This window comes from Coregonus lavaretus, assembly GCF_964263955.1.
Source record: "Coregonus lavaretus genome assembly, chromosome: 5".
Lineage (NCBI taxonomy): Eukaryota > Metazoa > Chordata > Actinopteri > Salmoniformes > Salmonidae > Coregonus > Coregonus lavaretus.
In genome coordinates, this window is record NC_139992.1 from 63,726,228 (window position 1) to 63,742,102 (window position 15,875).

Sequence of the window (15,875 nt, forward strand, 5' to 3'; positions counted from 1 at the left end):
GACGACGAATGCGGAGATGTCAGGAACCATGGTAGGCCACCAAAAGCATTGGTGCACAAAGGCCAGGGTCCTACGGGAGCCCGTGTGGCAGGCAAGCCTGGAGGAGTGGGCCAACTCCAGGACCGCGGAGCAGACAGCATCAGGAACAAACATCTGGTTATCTCACAATTCCCCACATCTTAATTCCTCTCCGTGGTGTTGAGGTGATGGGAGAAGAAGGCACAGGGATGTAACTTGAGGTGCAGGGCCGAACGCTGGGACAGGACTGCCCCCACTCCGACATCCGAAGCATCGGCCTCCACCACAAACTGGGGGGACGGGTCAGGATGAACCAAGATGGGAGCAGTGGTGAAACAGTGTTTGAGGTCCCGGGATCCATCTGTACACTCCCTGCAGCGATGATGTAGCCCAGGAAGGGGATGGTGGAGCAATGGAATTCGCATTTCTCTGTTTTCACAAAAAGCTGGTTCTCCAGGAGGCGTTGGAGGACCTGTCGGACGTGGAGTACGTGTTCTTGGGCGGAGCGGGAGAAAATGAGGATGTCATCGAGGTACACGAAGACGAACTGGTTCAACGTGTTGCGGAGAACATCATTAACCAGGGCCTGGAACACAGCTGGAGCATTGGTAAGGCCAAATGGCATGACCAGATACTTGTAGTGACCGCTGGCCATGTTGAAGGCAGTCTTCCACTCGTCCCACTCCCGTATCTGCACCAGGTGGTAGGCATTCCATAGATCCAGCTTGGAGAACACGTTGGCCCCCTGGAGCGGCTTGAAGGCCGAGGAGTTGAGTGGTAGCGGGTAGCGGTTCTTCACCGTGATGTTGTTGAGGCCCCGGTAGTCGATGCACAGGGCGGAGTGGTGCCTGGGAGAAGGTTGATTCCGCAGTTGTAGGGTCGGTGCAGTGGAAGCGGAGTGCCAGGGCGTTACTGAACACCTCCTTGAGGTCCTGTTACTCCGCGGGCACGGCGGAGAGGTCCGAGGCAACTTCCGAGCCCCCAGGAAAATTTCCCAGGGCAGGCTGCGCTGACTTCAGGCAATGAGCGTGGCAGAACGAGCTCCAGCCCATGATGGCACCAGTAGACCAGTCAATAAAGGGGTTGTGTCGCTGGAGCCAAAAGAAACCCAATACCATGGGAACCCGAGGAGACTTAATTAGCAGGAATTGGATCGTCTCGCTGTGGTTCCCTGATACTTGTAGGTTGATGGGGGTGGTATTGTGGGTGACCCGGCCTATTGAGCACCTGTCCAGTGCTCTAAAGTTCATGGGAATGGAGAGGGGCTGAGTGGGGATGCCCAGCTCGGATGCCAGGGTAGCGTCCATAAAGCTCTCATCGGCCCCAGAGTCGATGATTACCCGAAGAGATTTCGACTGGTTCCCCCACAGCAAGATGGCATGAAAGGGGGTGCGAGTAAGGGGAGAGGAAAAGTTATCCGTATGGCCCACCAGAGTACTCGCTCCTACCGGTGAGCCTGGTCTTTTAGTGGACAGGTGGACACAAAATGACCAGTAGTCCCGCAATACAGGCAACTCTTCGTGTGAAGCCTGTATTGCCGTTCGGCCGGAGACAACCTAGCTCTGCCTAGTTGCATCGGCTTGGGAAGAGGTGAATTGGCAGACTTCGGAGATACTCAGGGAACTCGGGTAGCCTCGGGTTTTCTCGGCAACGGAGCCGTCGGGGACTTCCGGGATGCCTCGGAGGCAAGGTGGAATCCTTGGGCGGGTGAGTGGAATCGGACTTCCTCTCCTTCCTTCGTTCCCGTAGTCGCCCATCGATCCGAATGGTCAAGGCGATGAGCGAGTCGATATCCGTCAGTAGTTCCCGGGCTGCAAGCTCGTCCTTTACTTCCTCCGATACTCCGTGCAGGAACTTGTCGAACAGCGCTTCCGGGTTCCAGGCACACTAAGCTGCCAACGTGCGTAAATCCACTGCATAGTCTGCCACACTGCGGGATTCTTGCCAAAGCTGGAGTAACTTCCGGGCAGCCTCTCTCCCGGACAATGGGAGAAAACCTTCTTTACCTCCTGCATGAACTCCTCTAGACTGAAGCAAATGGCCACCTGTTGTTCCCACACTGCCGTAGCCCAGGTGAGAGCCCTCCCGGACATCAGCGTGATGAGGTACGCTATCTTAGAGCGGTCCGAGGGGAATGAGGAGGGCTGCAGCTCGATGATGAGCGAACAATGAGCGAGAAATGCCCAACAGGTTCCCGACTCTCCAGCAAAGCGTTCCGGAGGAGGTAAGTGGGGTTCTCGGGAAACCAGGGTGGCCGAGGAGGCCGCGCTGCTAACAGCTAGGTTACTGAGGGGCTGGGAGGTTACCGTCGTGGTAGGCTGCCTACCAGACAACCTGCGGAATTGCTCCAGCAATGTGTTAAACACTCGGTCATGGCGTTCGGCCAAGGTCTGGAACCCTTCCATGAGACCACGAAGCAACTCCTCATGCCTTCCAATGGTGGCTCCTTGGGAGGAGATGGCGTTGCGGAGCTGGTCCGAGTCTGCTGGGTCAGTCATGGCCAGTTCGTACTATCACGTTTCAGGAGAAGACCCAGATGCAGACAGTGTTGAAGTAACAAAAGTTTATTACAAAAACAGGGGGCAGGCAAACGACAGGTAAAGGGCAGGCAGAGGTCAGTAATCCATATCAGAGTCCAAAAGGTACAGAACGGCAGGCAGTCTCAGGGTCAGGGCAGGCAGAGGTCAATAATCCAGGGTGGTCTGACAAGCTACAGAACGGCAAGCAGGCTCAGAATCACGGCAGGCAGAATGGTCAAAACAGGGAAAACTAGAAAAAAGGAACTTGAGAAAGACAGGAGCAAGGGGGAAAAACGCTGGTAGGATTGACGAAACAAGACGAACTGGCAACAGACAAACAGAGAACACAGGTATACTGGGGATAATGGGGAAGATGGGCGACACCAGGAGGGGGGTGGACACAATCACAAAGACAGGTGAAACAGATCAGGGAGTGACATATAAAGTCCAAAGAAGAAGAAGAAGCCTGAAGGAGGAGAGATTACTAGAAGCGAACTTGGTTTACCCTTTTATCTGTGGATTAATTGTCGGAGTAGAGGACCTTGTGCATTTCAGGTAAAATAACAACTCAATGTTTATACCCCAAAATGACAAAGTGAAAACAGGTTATTAGAAATAGAAATACCTTATTTACATAAGTATTCAGACCCTTTGCTATGAGACTTGAAATTGAGCTCAGGTGCATCCTTTTTCCATTGATCATCCTTGAGATGTTTCTAAGACTTGATTGGAGTCTACCTATGGTAAATTCAATTGATTGGACATGATTCGGAAAGGCACACACCTGTCTATATAAGATCCCACAGTTGACAGTGCATGTCAGAGCAAAAACCAAGCCATGAGGTCGAAGGAATTGTCCGTAGAGCTCCGAGACAGGATTGTGTCGAGGCACAGATCTGGGGAAGGGTACCAAAACATGTCTGCAGCATTGAATGTCCCCAAGAACACAGTGGCCTCCATCATTCTTAAATGGAAGAAGTTTGGAACCACCAAGACTCTTCCTAAAGCTGGCCGCCCGGCCAAACTGAGCAATCGGGGGAGAAGGGCTTTGGTCAGGGAGGTGACCAAGAACCCTATGGCCACTCTGACAGAGCTCCAGAGTTCCTCTGTGGAGATGGGATGACCTTCCAGAAGGACAACCATCTCTGCAGCTCTCCACCAATCAGGCCTTTATGGTAGAGTGGCCAGACGGAAGCCACTCCTCAGTAAAAGGCACAACAGCCCGCTAGGAGTTAGCCAAAAGGTGCCTAAAGTAACAGAAACAAGATTCTCTGGTCTGATGAAACCAAGATTGAAGTCTTTGGCCTTATTTTTAAAAAAATATTTATTTAACCTTTATTTAACTAGGCAAGTTAGTTAAGAACAAATACTTATTTACAATGACGGCCTACAAAAAGGCAAAAGGCGTCCTGCGGGGACGGGGGCTGGGATTAAAATAAATAAATAAATATAAATATAGGACCAAACACACATCACAACAAGAGAGACAACACAACACTACATAAAGAGAGACCTAAGACAACAACACAGCAAGGTAGCAACCCAACATGAAAACAACAATAATAATAATAATAATATGCCATTTAGCAGACGCTTTTATCCAAAGCGATTTACAGTCATGTGTGCATAAATTTTTACGTATGGGTGGTCCCGGGGTGCGAACCCACTACCCGGGCGTTACAAGCGCCATGCTCTACCAATGCTCTACCAATTGAGCTTTTCTTTCGAAAAAAAGGACATTTCCAAGTGACCCCAAACCCCCGAACAGCAGTGTACGTGTATACATTTGACGCACTTTAGGATGGTTTTCTAGAATGAGTCTAAAAAAAACTTGGCTCTGGTCTGCATTGCAGGGTGGAGGTATTATGAGGTTGCGCCGGGTGTGGGGTTGACATTCTGTGTGGAGAGCTGAGGAGCAACCTCGATGATTCGTGGTTTGTCGATGATGCGGGCGGTGCGGTTGCCCTTCTCCACAATGCCGATGATCCAGGCCTGGTGGCCTTCGCCGTATTTAGGAGATTTGATCTCAGCACAGAAACGAGCTGCCTGCTCCCTGGGAAGACAGATCAACAGACCCCCTGATGTCTCGGGGCAGGTGCCGTGCATGAGTCCGAACATGTTCCCGCAGGCCTTGGACACAGCGGCCATCTTGGCGAGCACAGGGAGGTTGTGAATGACGAACGAGACCTCGCTACACTGTTGCCGTGCCAATGTCTGGGCGTGGCCCAGAATCCCGAAGCCAGTGATGTCAGTGGCGGCGTGAGCGTTGAAGGTGTGCATCAGACCCGCCACTGTCCTGTTGAGCCGGGCCATGTTCATCATAGCTTCCTGATAAGCTAGCTCTACATCCTCTTGAGTCACCACCAGCTTGATCTTATTCCACTTGTCAGGAATGTCCAGCCACTGGTGTACTGCCACTGCCACCTGAGTCCCCAGAGGTTTGGTGAGAATCAACACATCTCCTGGCACTGCATTGTCTGGCATGATGAACTCGTTGGGTTGACAGACGGTGGTGGCCAGCCACTGGTGTACTGCCACTGCCACCTGAGTCCCCAGAGGTTTGGTGAGAATCAACACATCTCCTGGCACTGCATTGTCTGGCATGATGAACTCGTTGGGTTGACAGACGGTGGTGGCCACCCCCCCCCCCCCCAGGACCACCCAGGGGTTAAGAACAGTCTGTCCCCCCGTCACAGACGTGCATGCTTCCTCTGATGCATCTTTGAACCCCTGGATGATTAGAGGCATCACCTTGTCCCGCTCCTTTTCTGACTGTTTGTTACTGATCCCCAGTAGCATCAACATGTTGTCACATTCCGTCACTCCCATGGCGTACTGGTCACTTAGAACATTGGCACACGCAATTCACCCCATCATATAGGGGTCGTCCACTATTGGGTAGATGTAGTCTGTCATCTGGACTAGAGAAAGGCCCCCATGTCTGAGGGGGATGACACAGGTGTCCATACCAATGTCAAGTCTGGGCATGACGGCCCCAAGGAACTGTTCATCCTCTTGATAGTGGTTCTCCTGCAGGGCTTCTAGAAGCTTCTGTAGCACATCTTGGGGCAACAACATGGTAGCAACACAACATGGCAGCAGCACAACATGGTAGCAGCACAAAACATGGTACAAACATTATTGGGCACAGACAACAGCACAAAGGGCAAGAAGGTAGAGACAACAATACATCACGCAAAGCAGCCACAACTGTCAGTAAGAGTGTCCATTATTGAGTATTTGAATGAAGAGATGGAGATAAAACTGTCCAGTTTGAGTGTTTTTTGCAGCTCGTTCCAGTCGCTAGCTGCAGCGAAGCATCACGTCTGGAGGAAACCTGGCACCATCCCTACGTTGAAGCATGGTGGTGGCAGCATCATGCTGTGTGCATGTTTTTCAGCGGCAGGGACTGGGAGACTAGTCAGGATTGAGGGAAAGATGAACAGAGCAAAGTACAGAGAGATCCTTGATGAAAACCTGCTCCAGAGCGCTCAGGACCTCAGACTGGGGTGAAGGTTCACCTTCCAACAGGACAATGACCCTAAGCACACAGCCAAGACAACGCAGGCGTGGCTTCGGGACAAGTCTCTGAATGTCCTTGAGTGGCCCAGCCAGAGCCCGGACTTGAACTCGATCGAACATCTCTGGAGAGACCTGAAAATAGCTGTGCAGCGACGCTCCCCATCCAACCTGACAGAGCTTGAGAGGATCAGCAAGAGAAGAATGGGAGAAACTCCCCAAATACAGATGTGCCAAGACTCGAGGCTGTAATCGCTGCCAAAGGTGCTTCAACAAAGTACTGAGTAAAGGGTCTGAATACTTATGTAAATGTAATATTTCAGTTTTTTATTTGTAATACATTTGCATGTCTAAAAACCTGTTTTTGCTTTGTCATTATGGGGAATTGTGTATAGATTGATGAGGGGGGAAAAAAACAATTTAATCCATTATAGAATAAGGCTGTAACGTTACAAAAAATTGAAAAAGTCAAGGGGTCTGAATACTTTCCGAATGCACTGTATGTAGGGTAGCACCATGGTGTAGCCGGAGGACAGCTACAGTACTTTCCGTCCTCCTCTGGATACATTGACTTCAATACAAAACCTGGGAGGCTCATGGTTCTCACCCACTTCCGTAGACTTACAGTGAGGGAAAAGCTAGCTAGCTAGCACTGCATGTGGTGAGTAGTTGACTCAAAGAGAAAGACAATAGTTGAACAGTTTTGAACAAATTAATTTCTTCAAAAATGAAGGAGAAGCAAGAGGGAGAGCGAGAGAGAGCTATATTTCCTTGTATTTGGAATGCAGCTAGCCAGTTTAGCTTACTCAAACACCGCGTTTACTATTTCTATTAGCTATGTTGACTATGACGTTAGCTAATATGGTGACAATGATGTAGGCTGTTTGTAGAGGTTATTATACAACAAGCAAAGTGATCATGCTGTTTGTATGTGGCTGCTATGAAAGTGACCTGTGTTTGCGTGTGTTCAGAGGTGTATTCATTCCGTCGATTGTGTTGAAAAATGTTTCTTAAATGGAATGAAACGGGGATAAACATACCTGAATTTGTCCAATAGAAACTCTTGTTTGCAACTGGACTACTGATTACACCCTAGATCAGCTAGATGCAGGAAAGAGTGTGCAGTGGTGGAAAAAGTACCCAATTGTAATACTTGAGTAAAAGTAAAGATACCTTAATAGAAAATGACTCAAGTAAAAGTCAAAGTCACCCAGTAAAACACTACTTGAGTAAAAGTCTAAAAGTATTTGATTTGAAATATACTTAAGTATAAAAAGTAAATGTAATTGCTAAAATATACCTAAGTATCAAAAGTAAAAGTAAAAGTAGAAATCATTTTAAAATCCTTATATTAAGCAAGCCAGACTGCACCATTTTTAAAATGTATTTATTTTTTACTGATAGCCAGGGGCACACTCCAACATTCAGACATAATTTACAAATGAAGCATGTACTTTTGGGTGTCAGGGAAAATGTATGGAGTAAAAAGTACATTATTATCTTTAGGAATGTAGTGAAGTAAAAGTCAAAGTCAAAAATATAAATAGTAAAATAAAGTATAGATACCCCAAAAAACTCCTTAAGTAAAACTTTAAAGTAGTTTTACTTAAGTACTTTACACCAATTAGAGTGTGCAAGGTGGTATTGAATGTGTCACTGTCTGTCTCACCTTGATTACTAACAAAACATTCTCGACCTGTGCACCTACAGTACCAGTCAAAAGTTTGGACACACCTACTCATTCTTTGTTTTTAATATTTTCTACATTGTAGAATAATAGGGAAGACATAAAAACTATGAAATAACACATATGGAATCATGTAGTAACCAAAAAAGTGCTAAACAAATCCAAATATATTTTATATTTGAGATTCTTCAAATAGCCACACTTTGCCTTGATGACAGCTTTGCACACTCTTGCCATTCTCTCAACCAGCTTCACCTGGAATTATTTTCCAACAGTCTTGAAGGAGTTCCCACATATGCTGAGCACTTGTTGGCTGCTTTTCCTTCACTCTGCCGCCCAAATCATCCCAAACCATCTCAATTGGGTTGAGGTCAGGGGATTGTGGAGGCCAGGTCATCTGATGCAGCACTCCATCGCTCTCCTTCTTGGTCAAATAGCCCTTACACAGCCTGGAGGTGTGTTGGGTCATTGTCCTGTTGAAAAACAAATGATAAGCCCAAACCAGATGGGATGACATATCACTGCAGAATGTTGTGGTAGCCATGCTGGTTAAGTGTGCATTGAATTCTAAATAGATCACAGACAGTGTCACCTCCTCCTCCATGCTTTACGGTGGGAAATACACATGCGGAGATCATCCGTTCACCCACACCGCGTCTCACAAAGCCACAGCGGTTGGAACCAAAAATCTCCAATTTGGACTCCAGACCAAAGGACACATTTCCACCGGTCTAATGTCCATTGCTCGTGTTTCTTGTCCCAAGCAAGTCTCTCCTTCTTATTGGTGTCCTTTAGTATTGGTTTCTCTGCAGCAATTCGACGATGAAGGCCTGATTCACACAGTCTCCTCTGAACAGTAGATGTTGAGATGTGTCTGTTACTTGAACTCTGTGAAGCATTTATTTGGGCTGCAATTTCTGAGGCTGGTAAGAATTTATCCTCTGCAGCAGAGGTAACTCTGGGTCTTCCATTCTTGTGGCGGTCCTCATGAGAGCCAGTTTCATCATAGCGCTTGATGGTTCTTGCGACTTCACTTGAAGAAACTTTCCAAGTTCTTGAAATGGTCCGTATTGACTGACCTTCATGTCTTAAAGTAATGATGGACTGTTGTTTCTCTTTGCTTATTTTAGCTGTTCTTGACATAATATGGACTTGGTCTTTTACCTTGTCACAGCACAACTGATTGGCTCAAACGCATTAAGAAGGAAAGATATTCCACAAATTAACCTTTAAGAAGGCACACCTGTTAATTGAAATGCATTCCAGGTGATTATCTCATGAAGCTGGTTGAGAGAATGCCAAGAGTGTGCAAAGCTGACATCAAGGCAAAGGGTGGCTATTTGAAGAATCTCAAATATAAAATATATTTTGATTTGTTTAATACTTTTTTGGTTACTACATGATTCCATATGTGTTATCTCATAGTTTTGATGTCTTCACTATTATTCTACAATGTAAAAAATAGTAAAAATATAGAAAAACCCTTGAGTGAGTAGGTGTGTCCAAACTTTTGACTGGTGGTGTACGTTGTAAACTTATATTCATTGGCTAAGTTGTAGCAACCTCATGATGGGTATAGGGAAAATTAGAGTATAATGTATTAGCCTAAACCTATCGATGTTACATTGAGCTGGGTAAATGAAATATGAATGACAGTCACCCAATATGCTGTAATAGAAATAAGGCCATGCTCATAAAATGTATAATCGTCCTTCCTCATCTTAAACGGCACCGACCGCCATTGCTTTACATATATGACATAGTACACAATAGGCAGCTAGCTGTATAGAGAAATAGATTTTCTGGTAGGCCTAATTGTTTTTGAAGCTAGAGACCAGAGATGCGGAATCATTTAGTAGGACTATTTTATTTCTCTGAATATCTAAGCGAAATGTAACCTATTTCCTACGTCAATATAGCATTTGAAAAGACTGGTTCCTTCTGCCACTTTAATTAGACTGAACTGAAAAATGAAGTCACTCTTTGGAAGAAGGAGCACCTGTCAATCATTCTGTCACATTTTCTCTGCTTTGCTGGGTCAGGCAAACTGCATCTTGAAAACAACACATACATTTTTCCAAGCCTTTCAAATACTAATGATATATTTAAAATACATTGAATTGGAACTTGGCCCGTCCCTGTGCTATGTCATGCTCAGTGACTTATATGGCTGATCACTTTGCCTTTGGTTGTTGTAACACTTTAATGAACATTTGTGATACAGCTCATAAAACAGAACACTATTGATATTATAATTAAATTAATACACGTAATGTCAAAATGTAGATTTCAGCCTAAATACACATACTCAAAATAAATAATTTATCATGAGAGGGCCATAAACAATATCATGTAATGCTTATACTGCCAAAAATAATAAAATCTCACCTTTCTGGTAAAAATTGTTATAAATTGCTAATGTGTAGTCACTGTTGAGGACATAAGCTCATATATACAGTACAAATATGAAAATATATAAAATCATATCATTATTTTCCTATTTAACAAACGTAGGGGAATAGGGCTTGAAATGATTGAAATGCTTTTTGAATTTAGTAACAATCAAATTATAAACTACTTAATATAATATTTCACCTTATAACTACAAAATAAATATGATTATACTTAGTGACAGTACAAAATTGGCACCATTTCATATACAGCAACTGATGTCAGAGCATTTTCTGCCTAGCGTCCTCTGAGTGACGCAGAGACACCATTCAAATGCCTGCTGACTCGCTACAACTTCAGCTTTAAGCACGAGGTGACTTCGTTCCTCTGACCAAGTGAAAGTGGTCTTGTGTCACGCCCTGGCTCTGGGGACTCTTAAATGTTGAGCCAGGGTGTGTAGTGTCTATGTTTTGTTTTCTATGTGTTCTTTTCTAGATCGTTTATTTCTATGTTGGCCAGGGTGGTTCCCAATTAGAGACAGCTGTGGCTCGTTGTCTCTGATTGGGAACCATACTTAGGCAGCCTGTTTTGCACTTGTCATTTGTGGGATCTTGTTCCGTGTAGGTTTGTGTATGACCGAGGACTTCACGTTTCGTTTTGTTGTTTTGTTATTTGTATCGTGTTGCTAAGTACACTATTAAAGAGATGTACGCATATCACGCTGCGCCTTGGTCCACTCATTATGACGATCGTGACAGAAGATCCCACCAAAACAGGACCAAGCAGCGTGTTTCGGAGCAAACGCCGGGTAAGGAGCTGGAGAAGTTGGCGATGGCCCAGGTGGGCCAATGGTGGTCCTGGGAGGACATGTTCGCGGGCAAAGGGCCATGGGCAAAGGTTAAAGCCCTGGCGAGAGAGGAGGTACGGCGCCAACAGTGTCGTCGTCGGACAGGCGAGAGGCACCCCCAATAATTATTTTTGGGGGGCACACGGCATGGACGACGGGGCTGCTGGAGGCAGCTACAGGGCGTATCTGCAGAATAGGAGAGGAGGCCACCAGGTTACGGGGGCTATTGGTCATGAGGGAGCAGGAGTTAGTTGGTCAGAGGGAGGAGCTACTGGAGGCGATAAGGGAGAAGGAGAGAGTAGAGGCACGGCGAGAGGAACTGAGTAGGCAGCAGAGGGAGCGGAGGTTTATGAGGAAACCCAGTCCCGCTCCTCGCACCAAGCAAGTGGTGTGTGTCACCAGTCCGGTCCGGCCCGTTTCTGATCCCCGCACTAAGTTAGTGGTGCGTGTTCCCAGTCCGGCCCGACCCGTTCCTGCTCCCCGCACTAAGTTAGTGGTGCGCGTCGCCAGCCCGGCCCGGCCTGTTCCTGCCCCTCGCACCAAGCCTGTGGTGCGCGTAGCCAGCCCGGTCCGGCCTGTTCCTGCTCCCCGCACCAAGCCTGTGGTGCGCGTCGCCAGCCCGGCCCGGCCTGTTCCTGCTCCCCGCACCGAGCCAGTGGTGCGCATCGTCAGCCCGGTCCGGCCCGTTCCTGCTCCCCGCACCAAGCCAGTGGTGCGCGTCGTCAGCCCGGTCCGGGCCATTCCTGCTCCCCGCACCAAGACAGTGGTGCGTGTCGTCAGTCCGGCACAGCCCGTGCCTGTTTCACCGGTGCCTGGTCAGGTACCGGTCAGCTGCTCCACACCGGAGCCTAAGCAATCCGCTCCACCGATGTCCAGTCCAGCTCCAGCCAGTGGGGCCAGACCAGACCAGGGGTGCTACGGGGGGGTTGTTAGAGGGTGGTGGTCACGCCCGGAGCCGGATCCGCCTCCGAGGTGGAATGCCCACCCGGCCCCTCCCCTGTTGGGTTTACGTTGGCGCGGTCGCAGTCCGCGCCTTTGGGGGGGGGGGGTACTGTCACGCCCTGGCTCTGGGGACTCTTGTATGTTGAGCCAGGGTGTTCGTTTCTTTGTGTAGTGTCTATGTTTCGTTTCCTATGTTCTGTTTTAGGTTATGTGTTTCTATGTTGGGTGGTTCTCAATCAGAGGCAACAAGAATCAGCTGTTGCTTGTTGTCTCTGATTGGGAACCATACTTAGGCAGCCTTTTGTGCACTTGTGATTCGTGGGATCTTGTTCCGTGTAAGGTTTGTGTTTGTTTACCTTAGGACTTCACGTATCGTTTATTGTTTTTGTTCGTGTTTGTGGTGTACTTAATAAATAAGATGTACGCATATCACGCTGCGCCTTGGTCCGCTCATTACGACGATCGTGACATCTTGTTTCAATTCTACAAAATCATTTTGTATTTTTTCATGTTGAGAGTTCTGAATCCATCTGAAATCCTCAGCGAGATGAGACTGTGTTTGCTGCAATCGCTGGAGTCTCCTGTTTCATTAGGCCTTGATCATGACTCTCAGTTCTATTACATTACACATAAGAGTCATTGGACGAAGGCTTCTTCTGTACAGGGGCTTCATTTGTTAAGAGCCCACTGACGCTCAATCTGAACATTAAAGGAAAACTCCACCCAAAAACGATCTTTTGGCATTTGTTTCATTAGTCCATTGTTGATATAGTCCCACAATGTTTTGCGTGTCAGCAATCAAGATGTATAACTTTCAAAATACAGCAGATATGATGCATTTAGCTTTTCTCCTTAGTTTTTGTCTAAAAGCAACAGTGAAAGAGTAGTCTGATTTTCGCCATGATAGAACTGATTCTGTTACAAAAAGTTTTATGGTAAGTTTTGCATTGAGCTGTGTCAGGACTTGTGGAAACTCCATTAGCTGCGCATCTGTAATTGCAATTTGAAGTGGGGAAAATAGCATACCAATGTCAGGGCAGACCGGAGGGCTAAATGCGCAGCATTCCAAAGTTTGTTGTTTTATTAAATTAAGTATTTCAAATGTAATGGTACAGTATATCCTTGTAGGTAAGAATGTCACGAGGATAATCTAATTGAATTATCCATATTCAAAATAGGCCTAAAAATATATTTATCCAAAAATGAAAACTCGCTCAAGTAATTGAATACTAACATTTGTTTGAATTTTCGATTAACCGTGCATATCCCTAGTGAGTGAAGTCAGTCTCAAACTGTGCTTCCCCATTAAGTGCTATATGGAGCATTTTGACATGACACTTAGCAAATATGCCACTATAAAGACCCATTCGATCCAAGGCAAAAACAAAGTGCCCATGGTAAGGACAAGTGAGGGACGACAACAAAATAAGGATTTGAAATCATATAGTCATTACTTCTGCTGCTGGGTCGATGGCCTGGGCTTTTTCTAGCATTCATCTCAAATGGCACCCTATTCCCTACGTAGTACATTACTTTTGACCAGAGCCCTATTGGGTCTGGTCAAAAGTAGTGCACTACATAGAGAATAGGTTGCCATTTGTGACACACCTTGGGCTTGGCTTTACATGCTATTAATGACTGATGAGCCCAGTCTGCCACACTACTCAATGCCCTGCCTTCTGGGATATGTTATGTTCATCTACTGATCTGAGCCATACAGTAAATTACAGAACGCTGCTGACATTATTCACAGAAAATGTTTTTGTTCATTTTACTAAATGTTCACTCTCTGAATCATGTTTGAGACTATGTAACCATTTACCTAAATCCAAATGCTTGACAAATGAATACTTTGAGCCTGTCTGTAAAAAAAAGAAAGGAGCATATTGTAAACGTTTTGAATAGATGTGTCTTTTAGTGATATTTATGTTTGTGAGATTTCCTCACATTCTACTCAGCCTTGTGGAAATTGACAGTATGGTACTCTCCGCTCCCTCTCCGAGGCCCTTACAAAGGTGGATAGCAGGACTATCAGGGGGAAGCCTGGACTGGGTTGGGCTGGGATGGCAGTACCCCAGCCACTGTCCCTGGTTTCCCCACTAGCTCCGCCCGCCCCTCAGTACTGAGTGATTTCAGACAATCAGACTGCATGGGTGCTGAAGGAGTGTGCAGAGGCAGCAGGAGGCAGAGATAAGGGCTCCACAGATTAAACAGGTGGATTAACCTCTCTCTTGCAACACCATTTATTTTTTTCACCCCTTATCTGGCACCCTTTTCCTCCAACATTTGCCACCATACATTTGTACAGATGTCATGATGGGGGAAATTGCTTTTTAACCCCTTGCGGCATTCCCTCTCTGGTAATTGAAACAAAATGAAATGGATCTGACACTGGCTAAACAAAAAAGTAGTATTGTGCATTAGTCTTGTTAGAATGGAGATTTCAAAGTATCTTTTGTAGTTTTCTTGCCTGTTTTCCCTCCCGTTGTCCCAGACTTGACATGAGAAAGCATGTCAATATTGGAAAAGTGGAAGCACTGCAGAGTAATCCGCAGATTACAATGGAATGATCTTTGTTGATTTTTCCCCCCCAGATTTAATGCCTTTGAAGATTCAGTTGCATTTGAGTTATTCGTGTTCAAAGGAATAGGGGCACCAACAGCACCAATATATAATGGCTGTGATAATAACACCCTGAAACCACACTACAGAAATGATCTGTAGATACTTATTTATTTCCCCCACAATTGAAATAATGTTAAATGCGTTCAGTAAATGGAATGGTTTGTATTTTCATAATTTATATTCTGAGATGGCCCAGGGAGGCTTTAACCAATATCCATTTAAATGTCTGGCTCAAGGATGGAAAGGCTAGGTGTTATGGTACAACGTGATTATACTATACTACACTATTGATTTTAAAAGGATGTTAGTTAGTGGTAGCTGTATTATTCTCATTAAGTCTCATTTAATAGTCTCCTTTTTAACAAAATAACAAATTCACACCTTGTTGAAAATAACGCAAAGCAGCTTCTAAATTAAATTCATGTTTGACAAATGTTTCTCTTTCTGTTCCTAATTGCCACGGTAACTTTACATTAAGTTGCCTCTATTATTATGTAACTACACAGTAATAACTGTAGTAACATAGGTATGTAATGACATGGTAATAGGGTTGTAGCGGTATCAGTTATTCCACAATTGGAACAAGGACTCTATTTACACATCCACTTGCTGAATATCAGATATCATTTTAACATGGCATAAGCCATGGCAAAATGTGTAGAATTTCAGGAAATTAGCTTTAAAACTGCAAAAATGTCTCTCCACCCCATGGCAAAATGTGTAGAATTGCAAGAGATTTCCTATAACTGCACATTTTTCTCTTCGCCCCTTGAAAAATAAGTAGAATTGCATGAAATGAGATACAATTGCAACATTTTCCCACCTTGTTCCAATATGTAACTAATGTTTTGTAATTACATGTTTGAAAGTCACCTGTGAATTACCATGTTAATAACACAAACCAAAATCTGACCATGTTACATGTGACTACAGCCACTACAATCAGATCCACAGGAGCGGTAGATAGCCTAGCGGTTAAGATCGTTGAATCCCCGAACCGACTAGGTGAAACATTTGTCAATGTGCCCTTGAGCAAGGCACGTAACCCCAATTACTCCTGTAAGTCGCTCCGGATAAGAGTGCCTGCTAAATGACATAAAGGTAAAAATTTAAATGTAATACCAGGGTTGATAAATAGGCTAGGACCTGGTAACAACAATTGTAACACCCTGTCATTTACTACTGGTTATTTTCAATGGTTTATTTCTATGTTATGACCTGGCTGGCTCAAAGGCTATTATAGTTACATAGGATATACTTGTAATTATCATGTACCTACCCAGGAGCAAGAAACTTAATGTAAATTGAAACCCAGTAGGGTGTAACT

At 45.5% G+C, this 15,875-nt stretch overlaps 1 protein-coding gene and 1 pseudogene across 2 annotated transcripts in view; one reads left to right on the forward strand and one right to left on the reverse strand.

Annotated features, from left to right (window-relative positions):
- LOC311130045 (acid-sensing ion channel 4-A) overlaps positions 1-15,875 on the forward strand; it is a gene marked incomplete at its 3' end in the record, with an annotated part of 143,682 nt that overhangs the window by 98,461 nt on the left and 29,346 nt on the right. The gene's annotated exons all lie outside the window — the stretch shown is intronic.
- LOC311130046 (selenide, water dikinase 1-like) lies at positions 4,401-5,540 on the reverse strand (annotated as a pseudogene). Its single transcript has 2 exons — positions 5,178-5,540; positions 4,401-5,060 (listed from the first exon to the last, which is right to left on the reverse strand). The product of its transcript is annotated as a selenide, water dikinase 1-like (transcript).